This window comes from Thermobia domestica, chromosome 5 (genome assembly GCF_964235325.1).
Source record: "Thermobia domestica chromosome 5, izTheDome1.hap1.1, whole genome shotgun sequence".
Lineage (NCBI taxonomy): Eukaryota > Metazoa > Arthropoda > Insecta > Zygentoma > Lepismatidae > Thermobia > Thermobia domestica.
The window spans coordinates 58,190,813-58,208,771 of record NC_137458.1 but is presented as its reverse complement, the minus strand read 5'-3'; positions in this window follow the sequence as shown (position 1 = coordinate 58,208,771).

Genomic DNA, 17,959 nt, shown 5'->3' with positions numbered 1-17,959 from the left:
TCCAGTAGTGTTGGCAAAATATTATCTAAAAAATCGGCATACATTTGACCATTCAAATTCCCGTCTATGAAGTATGGGCCAATTATTCGAGTACCTAAAACACCGCACCAAACGTTCACACTCCATGGACGTTGACGCTCGGCTTGCCTTAACCAATGAGGATTATCTACTGACCAATGCATATTATGCCGATTCACTTGACCAGTATTCGTGAAAGTTGCCTCATCAGAGAAAAGTATCTGTGAAATAAAATCATCATTAACTGCTAATTGCTGTTGTATCCAATTGCAAAAGTTCAAGCGGTGTTGAAAGTCGTCCCCATGTAGTTCCTGATGCAACGAAACGTGATATGGATGGAATCTGTGTTCATGCAGTATGCGCAGAACACTTCTTTGCGACATTCCTGAACTTCGTGCGATTTGTCGAGAACTGATGTGAGGATTTGCAGCAACTGCAGCTTAAACATTCACTGCGGCATTTTCGTTCTTCACAGGCCGTGATCGGACTCGTTGTCTTGGTTGCATACTTTCAGTTTCAATAAATAATTGAATAATACTGCGAAAAGTCGTTGCAGAAGGAACATTCCTATCAGGGAACAGGTTAGCATACCTTAAACGTGCTTCTTCTACTGTCTATTTGACTCAAAGTACTCCTTAACTTCGTCACCTAATGTTACTGATATCTTCAATTGATCCATAATAAGAATTTTTCTGTAACTAATGAACAACTATTTTCATCATTATTGATCACAGACTCCAACTACATAGCAACGTCCAACTTCATCATACGATACGGACTATTGTCTTGTTGCCCGTATTCTTTTCTTTCAGTTAACATCCCATTAAAAGTGAAATCCACAATCGAACTCCACTCAATAGAATTACATCAAGAAACTAATCCTTGAAACTACAAGTTATTCTCACCAATACAAACAACGACATAACCCTGAATGATATGTGAACGTACTTTGTGAGTACGTTATGTAACATTGTCTTTCTTGGCGCTGTCTAATAGATGGCGGTCTAATAGACAACAATCAAAATGAGTAAACACCGCTGACAAGTGATAAGAAAATGTTCGAAATTGTGACTATTTTTTGCGATATATTTTGCATTATTCAAACTACCGTCTATGAAGCAAGAACTGCTATCACGCGTAGCAGTCCATGGTTAGATTTCCTGTAGGTGTAACACTTGCAATTAGGGAGGGCACGAGCGAGTTCAAGCAAGTTTTCTTTGAAACTCGACTCGACTCGAAAAACTTCCTCCAACTCTACTCGAAATTCTACTCGAATTCGGGTTAAGTTTCGAGCCGAGTCGAGCCAATTCGAGCTAAATCCTGTGTGTAGTTCCAAATATTCTTTTCAAATATCCTACGTAGATAATATAATTATCAATGATATTACTAGAAATATACTACCACTACTACAACTTATTATTATTATTATTATTATTATTATTATTATTATTATTATTACTATACGAAAGATAGGCGGTTTGTATCTGAATACTAAAAACTAGTTGACTGTCTATCTGCGTAGTCGACAAGTCTTTAGGAGGCAAGGACATCGGTCATGAGGTTCTGGGTTTGAGTTCCGGAGGAGCAAGCCAAAAATTGATACAAGTTATAGGGCGTCGGTCAAACATGTTCAAAACTGCTTGGTCCGGGTTTAGGGTTGTCATCGGCTCAAGCGGTCGGCTCACAGCTTATTCACTATCAAGCCAAACAGAAAAGTGAGCCAACAGCTCACCCAAGCGATGGGCTGCTTTTAATGGAGCTGGCTCGAGCCGATGGCTCACATGAGTCGAGTTGGTGGCTGATCCGAATGGAACCGGCTCGAGCCATCGGTTCAATTGTGCCGAGTCGCTGGCTCGTCCCAACCAAGCCGGCTCAATTGAACCGAGCCGATGGCTTTCCATTCCAACCGAGCCGGCTTGAGCTGTTAGCTCAGTTCCAGCCGAGCCTATTGACATCACTGCGCAGATTGGGCTTCTTCTGGGGCTCAAAAAGTCGACCGTGCAGGTCTAAGCCTAGACGGTAAGAACTACAGTATATACTTATATTGGTGCTCACGAAATTTGAAGCTATCTCGTTATAAAAATCTATTGTTGTCTCGTTTTCGAGACGAGATGACATATACTAAACGTACCCCCACCAGATGTACCTCTGTCGTGAGAAATATTAAAAGTATTCGACATTACTGCTTACATTTCTCATGGCTTTCGCTTTCCAGTCTAAACAGGCCATAATTTAAAAACGAGTTAAAAAGAGCTGAATGTGCGAGCCATTTATCAAACTCGACTCGACTCGAAACTCGAGCTCAAAACTGTGACTCGGCTTGGAACTCGACTCCAGAAAATTACCTTTGACTCGACTCGAATTCAACTCGAGTCGAGTTTAAGCTCGACTCGCGCCTATCCCTACTTGCAATGTGTAGTCTATTGCAGAAAAGGGAAACCATTTCGAACGTTTGTTCGTTTGTTCAGTAAACAATGAAGATGTGTGAGAGGCAAAGAGACAACCCCAAAAGAAACACCCGAATGGTAGGATGCAAGAGGCTCAAATAAAACAAACACCGCGATGATGAGACTCAAGGGGACTTACCTGAAACAAGCACCTCCTTAGTGAGAGGCAAGGGGACTCACATTGAATCAGCAAACCCAAGGCAACAGGCTTATAGATACTACGTCCACGTAGTCCAATTGAAGTAAATTTCACCTACATCGGTAACAGAAATTACGCCAAAAATTTGGGCAAAGTAATGAATTATGTTCTGGAGAATCAAGTATTTTGCTTAAAACATTACAGTTTCTTATTAAAGATTTTAGAATAGCCACCTTTCAGAATAACTGAGATAGCGTTACGGTAGTCAACTATGGTGTCATTTGATAGCATTTACAAAGATATCAAAACTATCTACTTTAATTTTGTTAATCTGATGCGTATTTCTTGGATATTTTTCAATTGTTCGTAACAAATTTTCGTCGATTACAGCGCCACCTATCACGAAACGAAAAAAATGTTCAATACAAAAGTTACGTATTTGTTCCCAGAGAATCCAAACCTTTATTAAAAAATGGAGGTTCTCGTATAATATTTCAAAGTTGACCCCCTCCCGCCCCCGGGAGGTTGGGCAGTGGCTCGAGTGTGGTATCATTGGATGTCTTCCTTTGAGGCGAACAACTTTTATTACAACTTCTTTAAAATCCGATTTGTAGTTTTCCAGATATTCAAAAAAACAGTTTTAAATGCCTCATTTTTCAAATGTTTGTGAGCCATTTTGATTTTTGTCGATTACAGCGCCATCTATCACGCAATGAAAAAAATGTTCAATACAAAAGTTACGTATTTCTTCACTAGGAATCAGAATATGGAATAAAAAATGGGGGTTCCTATTTAAGATTTCAAAGTTGCCCCCCTCCCGCCCCCGGGGGGTGGGGGAAGGGGGTCGAGTGTGGTATCATTGGATGTCCCCCTTCGAGACGAACAACTTTTATTAAAACTTTTTTAAAATCCGATTTGTAGTTTTCCAGATATTCAAAAAAACAGTTTTAAATGCCTCATTTTTCAAATGTTTGTGAGCCATTTTGATTTTTGTCGATTACAGCGCCATCTATCACGCGACGAAAAAAATGTTTAATACAAAAGTTACGTATTTCTTCACGGACAATCAGAATATGGAATAAAAAATGGGGGTTCCTATTTAAGATTTCAAATTTGCCCCCCTCCCGCCCCCGGGGGGTGAGGGTAGGGGGTCGAATGTGGTATAATTGGATGTCCCCCTTCGAGACGAACAACTTTTATTACAACTTTTTTAAAATCCGATTTGTAGTTTTCCAGATATTCAAAAAAACAGTTTTAAATGCCTCATTTTTCAAATGTTTGTGAGCCATTTTGATTTTTGTCGATTACAGCGCCATCTATCACGCAACGAAAAAAATGTTCAATACAAAAGTTACGTATTTTTTCACGGGGAATCAGAATATGGAATAAAAAATGGGGGTTCCTATTTAAGATTTCAAAGTTGCCCCCCCTCCCGCCCCCGGGGGGTGGGGAAGTAGGTCGAGTGTGGTATCATTGGATGTCCCTTTTCAAGACGAACAACTTTTATTACAACTTTTTTAAAATTCGATTTGTAGTTTTCCAGATATTCAAAAAAACAGTTTTAAATGCCTCATTTTTCAAATGTTTGTGAGCCATTTTGATTTTTGTCGATTACAGCGCCATCTATCACGCAACGAAAAAAATGTTCAATACAAAAGTTACGTATTTTTTCACGGGGAATCAGAGTGTGGAATAAAAAATAGGGGTTCCTATTTAAGATTTCAAAGTTGCCCCCCCTCCCGCCCCCGTGGGGTGGGGGCAGGGGGTCGAGTGTGGTATCATTGAATGTCCCCCTTCGAGACGAACAACTTTTATTACAACTTTTTTAAAATCCGATTTGTAGTTTTCCAGATATTCAAAAAAACAGTTTTAAATGCCTCACCCGGTATATATATATATATATATATATATATATATATATATATATATATATTAAGGTGGTGCAAAAAATCAACTTACGAATTTTAATCTGATTCATTCATTCCTTTATTCCTATGACGTCAGTGATATCAGTCAACAAACAAAACTGCAAAATATTATGGCTCTATTATATGTTTAAGTACTTGCTCAAAGTTGACAACTTTTAATGTATTTAGGTAATATTCGTTACAATGTAATAATATTACATCATATTCCATATTCACTTTCATACTGCATCTGTTCGTTATTATATCACATCTAAAAATGTTTTTGTTCATAATTTAATATTTTTTAGTGTAGCCTTCTTAAAGTCTTTTACTTTCTTACGGTGTAGAGCAACAACACGAACCAAATATTGTTTTTGGGCCTCATCTTTCGTTATAGAACTGTTGTAAGCTTGAATAAGGTCAACAGCTCTTTCAGCACAATCATTTACGACAGGCAGGTTTCCAACACTTGTATTCATTTTTTGGTATACTTAATTTGTTATCCAAGACGAAGGATCTTCTTGAAGGAAAGAGTTTGCCTGTTCTTCACCATCGTTGAAGAACATTGAAGAATATGGTGGAGCGCCTTGTAGCGTAGGATTCGAACTGAGCTGTTGTCGTGAAATTGTTCCCATCTGCTCTTCTCATATCTTTCTTCTTTTCAGGTTTGACTCTCATATTGTTGACTATCGCTTGCTTTGTCGAATCTGACACACAGGGATCAAAAAGTGAAAGAGGAATTAGGTATTCAGACAGATACCATAAATGCCTTTTCATCGCCGCAAATGCTGCATTCTTAAATTTTTGGTTATAATATTCTTCCAGCTGACGCAGGAAGTTGAGGTAATTGAGCGGAGCTCTATGTGCCATATTTGCCTCATTCCAGTAGCGTCCATAGATGAGGGCAACGAATAGACTTAATCCCTGAAGCTCTCTTATTTCACTCTCAGAAAGAGTAATTTGACTGCGAAAGAGGAAGACCTTTATTGTATATATGGCTTTGAACATCCATCTTGCATGGTGCATACCTCCAGGACTGCGGAATTTGACAGTTGTTTCTGCTTTTCCTCCAAGGAATAAAAAGCAGAGAAGCATGAGTTCGTTATAATCATCTCTTTGTTGCTTTTTCTCGACGGCTTTCTTGTAGTACTCAACCATCTCACTCCTAAGGTCAGCTGTACCTTCAGGGAAAATACAGTCAGGTGCGCTTTCGAATGTATTATGATCTAATGAACCCCAATTCTGCTGGAATCGTTTGAATAAACCAATTTCAGGCCCACTGCTGGTCCCAAAGCTGGTGCAGGTTTTGAATACTGCAGACAAAACAACTTCTAGCACATGGTGTCTACAAGCAATCCAGATCAGAGTCGTACTCAAAGATTTTTCTATCAGAGCACATGCTCCAGACTGCAATCCTGTATTTGAGGCAGTTGTGTCGAAGACTAGACCTCTAATTTGGTTCGTCAGAGACCAATGATCAACAAGCTTTAAGCATGCATTGGCCTGGGCAACTCCGGTTCCAGAAGCAACCACGGGAACTCCTAGAAGCTTTTTCTCTCCTTTTGAGGGATCTGTAATAAGAATAGCTACCCTATTAACTTTCTCAGCTCATTGGACAATGTTTGGCAGGAAGTTTCCGTCCCAGTGAAGAATCAAAGGACCATCAGATGAAAAACTAGCCTGTTCTTTGGTGCACATAGCTTCTCTTGTTGAGCTCCTTTTGTGGCGGATAGTACTTCGAGAAAGAGCAACTTCGTCGAGTGAGTGACCGAGAGATTGAACCACAGGTGCCATCACCAATGTTGCACTTCTGTTACTGATATTGGCACGGTCGAGAGCGATTGATACATCATGACTGATCACAGTTTTTCGTCATTTGGAGGGAAATAACACTTTCTGGCTATTTCATGCCTCACTGTACTTACTGAACACTACATCATCATCCAATGATTCTGATGTGCCAGATGAGCTCGAAGTGGGTTCTAACAGCTCGTCTCTGTTGATGTTTTCTACAATCTGACGTTTTACTTTCTCCTGACGTACTTTTTCTGCGTCGGAATGCATCCTTTTCCTTTTCTGCTGGTAAGCCATTTTCCTGTCGACCGGCCCGAAACTCGATGAACGTGGATCTTCCAACTGTTGCACCAAGAAGCTTTTGTCCTCTTCTTTCGTCATGAGCTGCAGGGCATCTTTCCGTGAAACATCAAAGACATCATCCATTTTTCCACGAAAAATGTCCTCTTTCATCCTATAAGAAGGATAGTCTTTCGTTCGATTCTTCTTCAAAGCCCTATATTCCTCATAAAGATTTATTAGTTTCTTTACGGCATAGCGCTTATCTGTCATCGGCGCATTTGCTTTGAGCCAGAATGGAACCAGAGCCTCCATTGTAAGTTCGGCACTTCGGCATTGAACAAGCTTCTCTTCCACGTGATGGTACATGAATTATCTGAGCACCTGAAGTTTCGTTGGTAGACCAGCTCCTGCAATTGTGGGCTCTGGTTTTCCCAAAAGCCAGACATCACTGGAAGATCTTGTCGATGGTTTCTTCAAAGACATTGCAGAACTAATAATCTATATATATAAAAGAGAACGTACAAAATCCTTTGTCCGCTCATCACGCTAATACGGCTGAACCAATTTCTTTCATTTTTGGGGGGTTATTAGGATTTGGACCCTAGATGGTTTTTATCATATCACTTTAATTTTTAATTACCAGTGTCTTGAGATAATTGACCATTCAAGTGTCCATAACGTACAAATCCTTTGTTATTAGTTCATCATAGGTAAAAATAAACGTATTTATATGCAACCCGCATGACCGTGTCACTCGGCGGGTTAACATAAATGACAGGCGATATACAGCGGAAAATAGCTTGAATCTTCTGTTTAAAATTTTTTAATTGATTTGCTTATTTTTACAGACACTTTTACAATATGCCAGCACCGGGATGACCGCAGCGAAGCGGGGCGGGTTAACATAAATGACAGGCGATATAATGTTAAGATTTACTGCAATCTTCTATGGTTTTTATCATATCACTTGAAAGCGAAAAAGTAAAAATTATCTAAGTAACAAAGTTTATTGCGTTCCGGGGTGACCGCAGCGAAGCGGGGTGAACGCTGCTAGTTACAACATAATGCAGGTATTAGTAAAAAGAAAATAAAAGTTAAATTTACACTACAAGTAAATATTCCATTCAATCAATTGCGAATTATTGAATTCTTTTTGCAAAAAATACCATTATTTCACAGAGAAAAAGCGGACAAATAAATTCTTGGCACAAGGTAGATATGCTATTTTAGTTCCATCACTTTGTTAATAAGTAATGGCCTCCAATACAAAATATTAGCCAAAACTAGCAAAATGAACGTTACCCACACCTAGCGAACACCCATGTATTCAGATGCATAGAGCGCAACGTAAGGAATCGTCGTTTCAATTTATAATCACATTCAGATCTTTTTTCCTTGCACGAATATATTAAGCTGTTAAATAGTGTGCAAGATTGAGCAACCTCTAAATATAGTCCTTCATTAGTGATTTTTTCCTCATGAATGCATGTGACTGGTAGGAATAAAATAACAAGTGACCCATTAGTGAAATCAAAACTTTAGTTTTTTCATATGTTTCTGGACCACCCTAATATATAACATCACAAGTAAAGTAAGTGCTATAAGATTTGATTTCAAAGAAATTTCAACGAAGACTTACGTTTCTGTCCAGTTTATGTTCGTCCACAAGCAATAAGAAACTCGAAATGTAATGTCGTCTGCACTGATTTCTGGAGAGTACATTTCGTACGTAACTGAATTTTGATAATATAACTTTCCCAAGTGCAGAGCTACGTATGCAGAAGCCACCAGAAAAAGTATCAAAACCACAAACCAAAGTAACCTATAAATATAACAAACACACGTATCATAGTAATTAAACTTAACAGTTTCTATGAACTCCACTACTATTAAGTAAGATTTATTTTTAGGTTGAACATGTAGAAACAAGCCCATATATTTTGAAATGTCAAATTAATAGGAATAATAACTATAATTTCAAAAATTGGTAAACAAAACTTCTGCAATTCTTAAATGTGTTAATGTGGTGTATGTTACATGTAGGGATACCTTCTTTCTAATTATATATGTTGTGTTAATTCCAAAATTCTTTTAAGAGTGAAATTACTACTACAGGGAAAACACACTGTTATCACAATTTATCGAGATAGAGGAAACACATCAATGTAGCATTTCAACTAAATTGGACAAACTAGGTAATTTACTTTCTAAGATTATTCATATTACGGTAAGTATACTGTATAAAAATGTAAGCAAATACAATATTTTATTGAAATTGGAGAACATGATGTTATCCTAAAGTAAGTGGCGAAAAGAACACTTTAGGAGTTATTATATTTGAAGAACTTAAAAAATTATGTTCTCTAGAATTTTCTAAAATACAGAATCGAATGTGGTATTTTTTCACGCAGAAGTTGCAGTTTATCAGTGAGTAGGATATCCTGTGATTTACAACTTCAGGGTGAATGGAATTTGTAAAACACATGTTCTTTTCATAGTATCAAATGATAGGTGATCATTTCGGAAGGTGAATTAATTGACTATTTCATTTCCGAGACAGCAGTATCCCTTAAGTCAGTGGTTAGTACAGGATTTTTAAAATTTTGCTCATTCGGGCAAGGGTACCTCCTTGTTTGCAATCGTAGGAATTGAAATAACATTGTTAACCGTCTAACAGTGAAATGTTCTTTAAACTGCTGAAAACTACAGTGCAGGTGGTCTTGTAAAGCGAATAATATCCAGTGCCTGATTTTGTCACAATATTTCTATCAAATCTTCGAATACGACATACTACGAAGCTAAGAGTGCCTATTACGTTGCATTGTATATGGCATTGTATATGCATATAGAATGGCTTAACGATGTAATCTTGCAAAAAGGGAAACTCTAAAACCAAATCAGTCCTTACATAGAAATACAAATATTTTGCAGGAATAAGTAGCGATGATGTTTCTCGTTTGTAGTACGTCCCTCACGCCGGAATAAATTTTAAAGGACTTTGTGTCCGGTCGGTTAAGAGCCAAATTTCTATCAATATATGCACTTAATAGTTTATACTATTAGATGTACTTTAGTCTATATATGTCCGTTGGACACTTCTGGACATTCTGACAAGTGGGCACGCATTCAAATCTGTTAGCAGTAGGTGGAATTAAAATTGAGGCTTACACGGAAACTTGCGAGATACCAATGAGGTTCTAAAAGTCAAATCATTTGTTAAATAGCCATCTTCACACTATCAATCCCAGAATGCTAAACTCGAAACGCAGAAAGCAGTTCAAGATAATAACGCTGACTTTCTGATAGACGCGACCAAAACTAACCATTCTAAACAAAATATTAAATTTATAACCAATTGAAGCAATTTCTATGAAACGACTTCCGAGAGAATTATCTCTAAACTTTATCGTTTGTTAAATCCACATAAAAGGTATTTATTTTATAGTGCGAGGCAAAAGTCATGTAATCGTCCTACACAGTAATAGGATAAGACTGTTGGGTTGGAGTATGAATTGGGCATATGTTCGGTTATCTAGGAATATAAGCTCAAAAGTGACCACTATGTCCATCGTGTAGGATCCTTTAGTCTTAATTTATTATTTTGTTTCTGTAAATGGGTAAATGTTTTATATTTTCGCTAATGTGCAATGCTACTGATATCATTGTCCTATGAATTATCTTTCACTGTGTTGATTCTGTTGATTTTATTTAAGATATAGTTAAGCTTGAAATAAGCACTCTGTACAACAATGATTTATGTCACAAAACTCTCTCACTCTCAATTCACGGTGACAAACAATGCTCTTGACTCGCGACAGCACAATCAACCTACCTTAGCAGCATAAAATGCCGTAAATTTCTGGTTTTGACCTTGCAACATTTCTTTAAGGAGACAAATCAACACATACAAGTCTAGATAGTTTAGATTAAGAGACAGTATTTTGCAGTTCACCAGTGCTTGACACCAGATAATTATCCTAGAAAAAATGGAGATAAAGATATTTTCGAATAGCCCCATCGCAATAGGATAGGTTTCTCTCCTACTGTAAGAATGTTGGGTATGTTCATCTTTGGACAGTTGACGGCACTATCGTCTCATCTTGCAAACGCTGCTTTCGGCATATATAATGAATGAAATTATGATTTTCGTGTTCACAATTCTTACACCAGACTATAATATTTTCACCAGACACTATTCTCGATATATCCACCAATGTGGGTTGCTTCCACTTTAGTAGCTGTATTTGATTAGTTTACATCTCCGTTCACTTCCAAATAGGACTCGTTAGGAAGCATGTTCAAGTGGAAGTTGGGTTGTATGGTAGTGGCTCTTTCAAGCATCTGGTAAACTATATCCAATGATGTAGATTATCTGTGTAATACACCGTATGATGGTTAATCTAGATTTTATATAGATGTGGCTTGATATCGGAAACTACGCTCTGCATGGAAGTTCAAATCATTCAATACTCTTAATATAAGCCTCTTGGCTCCATCGTGAGCTTTTGCTGAAGAATGCGAGGACAGCGATATATACCTAGGTATAATACTACACTTTGGGACTAGCACTGTAACGTTTATAGTGCACAGAGCCAGTCACTGGGAATTTGCTTATCAGATTATTGAGACCATTGTGGGAAAGATGCTTCTATCGGGACGAAGGACTTTGAACTCTTTAAGTACCATAACATTGAACGCTGCAGGTACCATGCGCGACTTTCAATTTTTATACACCAGAATTATCTCCACGCGTTCCTCAACCGTTAATGACATTCTTCTTAGTGATACTAGCATAACTTGAAAGAGTTATATTTAGTAAACGGGTAATGATAGGACAAAATTCAGAGTCATTGTCCAGTCAACGACGTCTCCAAACACAAAATAGGGCTACATTATTAAGTTGTCTATGATGGGACAAACCGGTCAGATGAGTTATATTTCTGTAAAGAGTCGCATATATAATATGTGTCTCATATCGTTCTTATTTAAAATAATTAAGTGATATTCAAGATGATGGCTGTTAATATGCTAACTATAATACTCGCTTGTGATTCGAAGGTTACCGAAAACAGGATGTAAGGTCAATATGAAATCTAAAATCTACAACTTTCCCTTTATTAGAACTTACATATAACCATTGGTGTACACGGTAAAATTAATTTCTTATGTGGATCTTGTAGGGGGTGTAAAATTAATTTCCTTTTGACTCAAGTGGTTTGCTGATTTTTTAACTTTCGTAGACTAAAACCTGATTGCTAATTTACATCTTAGATTTAAATTCGTTCATTTTATTTCCCATTTGTCAGGACGTATATCGTCTATTACATCAAATTGCTTTTCTGCGTTTAAAAATCTTTTTGACCTTGATGTTTCACATTATGAGGACTATCTAACAAAATAATGGGTTCATCAGTAGTGTACTGGCATCTTCTAAGGTCTCCATGTTAGCAGTTTAATTTTCATTATATGCCAGATGTTGCACCTGTAATAATTGTTTTTGATGGAGACTGCATTACACATTTTAGCCGTATCGTTCACTATTAACGTTAGGCTTACAAGTTAGGCCTAACGAATTATAAATTTTTCCATATATGTAAACCCTTACCAAAGCCAATTAGTACCAAAATGTAAATATGAATATTTAGTTTAATATAATCTATAATTTCAAGTAAAAGATGATATAAACAAAAACATATTTATTAAAATATAGAACCATGAACAAACACTCAATTCAACATACCAAAAACTATAGAATTTGAATCTAAACAACCCACATAATACAGTCTCATTTTTATGTTCTTTAAAAAATTTTCACTTCGACATGTGTGTACTTATTGCAGCACTTATTTCCCAACACCAGATTCTATATTATTGTCCATTCATAGATTGATACACCTATTAGCTCAGCAGCCATCAGTGGGGCTTGAAGACACATCTTCTTCAATCTTGGACATTAGGGTGTAGATTTTTTTTCGTGGGGAGGTAATAAAGTTGTGAGCAGAAAGGACGATTATGTGTTCGAATTCTATTTCTTCTCCCACTAATAGATTTGATAGTATAATGGATTTGATTACTATTACATCAGTGCTACACAGTTATGGGTTCAAAAGCTTGGGGCCAGGAGCCATAAGTAATACATTTCCCTCTTTTGTACAAGTTATCATCCTACAAGTACATACAACTTATAAAGTTCCCCTTAGGAATAGATTTTTATTTTGTATTTAAATTTTTGTAAAACATTGTATTCATCCAATTGTATTCTTACTTTCAGGTTCAGGCTTTACTTCTAGAGAATTCAACGATGCAATGGATTCTCTAGAATTTTCGATGTAAAATCATGTCCAAAATGATTGTCGTATATCTATAACTGTCTTCTTGTAAGAATATAATTAGATAATGATTTTTCAAGGTAACTTTAACACTGATATTATGTGTATAATCGGAAATGTATATTTGTGGTAAATTTCATAGGAAAAGAATTATAAATACGAAAATTTGAATGAGTAAAAATGTTGCTAAATTTACAAGAAAGTTTTATTTTCTTTTTATTGTTCTTATTTACTACTCTTTTGACATGAAATTTACCATATACACGTTTTTGCCGATTATACACATACTAACATTATAAGAAATATCGGGTGAATTCGTTATCAAATTAAATCCCTACAACAACATATTTGTAGATATTCAACAATAATCTTGGACATGGATGTACCTCTCAGAAATTACTGAGAAACACAATTCAGAACACTGCTTTCTATTCGCTGAATTGTGTAAGTTTACATAATGTGGTTTTGCGATACGCGATTAGCTTGTTAAAACCTTGATCTTCAAGAGAGCAATAAGCCACGAGAATAAACTTGCCTTTATGTACTTAAAAATACGATGTAAGTGAATACAGAAGCTTCAGAGAATATAGAAACGATGTATGTGACACAATGAAAACAGTAAAATAAATTCAGAACGACGACTGTTGAGTGAACTGCCTCTAGGAAAAGATTTTGATTGTGTTATCAACCTATTGTTCTGTCCGGGCTACCGATTTTTCACTGTTCATTATTGCCTGAATAGTAGAGTATTATATTGGAGACTTGCATCAAAAGACACCCTTATCATTTTCAGTTATGGGAATACCAGTTCCTGTTAAGAATCCTTAATACTCCATTAAAATTATTATATGTACCATGGAGCTTATTCGTATCTAAACCCTACTTTCGTGTACTGTCAGTCTACTTTTAAGATGCTTGAGTGTTGCGGTGTTTTTGGGATATTTCAACATTGCACATAGTATTCCTGTCAGCATCTTCATCTGTCCAGCAATGGAAAAAATAGCATTTGGACCCGGGAATTTCAGAAATACACAATCCATAAAATGTTACAAATTTTCGTTTGTTCACCTTCTTCCCAGAAATAAATTCGTATCATTTTATAATTCCACCAAAAATGCAAAGTACAAGAAATATATGACGTAAGTTTAGAGCAATTACGGGATTTTCATAAAACGAATGGCCTACCTTAAACATGAAAATTCAATTTTCCGCTAATGGTTTTGGACTAGCGAACACACTTCGGAGAAACAATGCGTCACGGTACAAATGTACTATATGAAATTGTATACCACGGACCTTGATCGTGCAAGAAAATGTAAAAGAAAGATGCAGTTGCTTCCAGTCCAGCTTTCCGTATAAAGACAAGACGTCTGAAACAAACCGAACTGGATTAACGTGTGTATGTTTGTGACGAAACTGAATCTAAGCAATCCGCATTAAACGCATCTTTAAAAGAAGATGGAATTCGTGATGGCGCTAGCTTACTACGAGACGCAAATTCTTCGGGAAATTGCAGTTCAGAGAGTGGCTTCCTTAAAAGCTCTGTGTCATTCAATATGCTTCGCAATGATTCACAACAGAGTTTGGAAAGTATTGAGAAAGCTGTAGTACTCAAAATGTCTGACATTTGCAAATTGTATGAGATGATTCTTAGAGACTTCTATCTCGATGCAAGAGTCCATTCCCAGGGCAATTTAGATATACCGCAATAAATAAAAAAAGGAGGGACTGTAGGCTTCTAAGACTTTCGGTGGAGTTAATGCATGCCAATTTTGATGGTGAGAATAGCGCAGACAGTACGGAAACAATATCTCCTGATACAAAAAATTCCCCTGATTTCAAAACATATAGTTAACTAACTAGTCTAATGCACAATTAATGATGGTACCTACTGCCCCATAAACTTTGGTTTTTAGGCTGTTTCTCATGAAGACTGTGTTCTGTTCTTTCTGTCAAAGGCGTTGCTCATAGACTCTGAATATGTGAGTTAACTTTTAATATACACAGGGCCTTAGAGACACCGTACAGTTATACTTTGTTAGTCTGTAATATTTCTGTGTGTAGTGTTATCGTTTTGTGTAATCTTTGGATTGTGAATGCTGATCTTGACTTTCTAAATCCCTTTCCTCAAATCATATTCCAATTATTACTATTTTGTGTGTTTATTCCCGATCAATGCATATGCAAGTCCTTTGATTCACTATATTATAAAGCGTTGCTATTTTATTATTTTTTAAATTATTGACTTAAAATTCGTCCACCTCGTATTATGAATAACTGGGTGATTGTTGTGCATTTAGAGGCTGTCAATACAGGGTGGTCGTGCATCAATGACGGAAAATTCGCGAGATGAATCTACAGGTAGAAACAAGCAAAAAATGTCATATGAACATTGGGTGAATGCGGCTTCGTTTGGACGCTAGAGGCATCTGAAATGTCACCTTCCGAGGCGGCAATTTGCAATATCGCAAGAACGGAGAGAAATACGAATGTCGGGTCAAAAGATATCAAAGGAAACCCCATCCGAAGAATACAATTATGCATAACTGATGGCGAAACAGTGGCGGCGCTAGAGGGGGCACAAAGAAAGTGAATGAAACATGGAGAAAAGTGAACAATTTACACTGAAAAATTGTAGGACTAGATGTTACTTGGAACATGCAGCAACAAATGTTATTGAACAAAGGTAACAATGGCTACGCTGTAGGAACACTATGGGGGGCGGAATGTAGGAATACAGTATCTTTGTAACGGCGAGAAATAGGAATTTCGGGTCAAAAGATATCAAAGGAAACCCCATCCGAAGAATCCAATTATGCACACGTACTGCGGAACAGTCGCGGCGCATGGGAGCTACAAAGAAACGGTTAAAAACTCTTAGTGATAATAGGTGCCAATCATACAAAACCCGTACGGAGGATGAGGCCCAGTGTACTGTAAAAACAAGAGGTATTGTACTTACCGTGGTCAACATAATGCTGTCTTAAGAAGGTGTTCAATTTGTCCTCCTTGTTCTTCGAGACAGACAGTTACCCGATGGCGGAAGGATTCTCTGACTCTTGGCAATAACGCTGGAGAACGCTGGAGTTTGGCAAATGCAGTTCATACACGCTAGCGAAGATCTTTAATGCCATGCACGGGCCGTGAATACACGACACTCTTCACGTAACCCCACAGGAAAAAGTCTAGGGTATTTAGATCGGGTGAACGTGGGGGCCATGCTCCTTTGCTTCCACGATCTGTCTACCTGCGTGGAAATTTTTCGTTTAGATATGCACGAACAGTGGGACATCAATGGGAAGGGACGCCATCATGCATAAACCACATACACTGTCTTGTCCACAGTGGCACGTCTTTAAGTAGAATAGGTAGGCCCTAGGTCAGAAACTAGATACAATATTGCTTGCGTTCAATCGCTGTGGTAAGAAATGTTGTTTCACAACGTCGTCATCGATAATACCAGCCAACACATGGAATTGGAAACGCTGAAGATGCTTCGCGTCTACAATTGCATGCGGGTATTTGGGTGTCCATCAATGGTCATTGCGGACATTTGTGATGTCATTCCGTATGGATGGCTCATCCGAGAACAGCATCTGTGCTAGAACTTCTCTCCGCGTTTCATTCACATTCTTTGTGCCCCTTGGGCCGCCACTGCTTCGTCATCACTTATGCATAATTGGATTCTTCACATGGGTGTTCCTTTGAAATCTTCTTACCCGAGATTCCATTTCTCTCCGTTATACAGATACTGTATTCATACATTCCGCCTCCCATAGTGTCCCTACAAATTAGACATTGTTGCCTTTCTTCATTAACATTTGTTGCTGCATGTTCCATGTAACATCCCCTCCTACAGTTTGTCAGTGTAAATTGTTCACTTTCTCCGCGTTGCATTCACTTCGTTTATGCCCCCTGGCGCCGCCACTGTTTTGCAATCACATATGCTTGATTGAATTCTTCGGACGGGGTTTCCTTTGATATCTTTTGACCCGAAATTCCTATTTCTTTCCGTTACAAAGACACTGTATAAATACATTCCGCCTCCCATAGTGTTCCTACAGCGTAGCCATTGTTACCTTTGTTCAATAACATTTGTTGCTGCATGTTCCAAGTAACATCTAGTCCTACAATTTTTCAGTGTAAATTGTTCACTTTTCTCCATGTTTCATTCACTATCTTTGTGCCCCCTCTAGCGCCGCCACTGTTTCGCCATCAGTTATGCATAATTGTATTCTTCGGATGGGGTTTCCTTTGATATCTTTTGACCCGAAATACCTATTTCTTTCCGTTACAAAGACACTGTATAAATACATTATGCCTCCCATAGTGTTCCTACAGCGTAGCCATTGTTACCTTTGTTCATTAACATTTGTTGCTGCATGTTCCAAGTAACATCTAGTCCTATAATTTTTCAGTGTAAATTGTTCACTTTCTTCCATGTTTCATTCACTTTCTTTGTGCCCCCTCTAGCGCCGCCACTGTTTCGCCATCAGTTATGCATAATTGTATTCTTCGGATGGGGTTTCCTTTGATATCTTTTGACCCGACATTCGTATTTCTCTCCGTTCTTGCGATATTGCAAATTGCCGCCTCGGAAGGTGACATTTCAGATGCCTCTAGCGTCCAAACGAAGCCGCATTCACCCAATGTTCATATGACATTTTTTGCTTGTTTTTACCTGTAAATTCATCTCCCGAATTTTCCGTCATTGATGCACGACCACCCTGTATATAAGTTGTTAGTGATTTTTTTCTGAGTTTTAGTTATGAGCTTTTACACTTTAAATATCTTTAGACAAGTAAACTTTACGTACTACAGTCTATATTGCATATGTCAATTAAGAAGTCTGTAAAGATTATTTTTTAATTTTACTTTCTATCTGTAATATCCAGAGGTTTTGCTATTTTATAATGACTTTTAGTTGCCATTATGTGAACTATAAGTCGTGGAACCCTGTAATTTAAGCAATGTTTATTATTCACATGGATGTCAACATAAGAGATATATCGTCGAACATCTATATAAACACTCTTACCACAT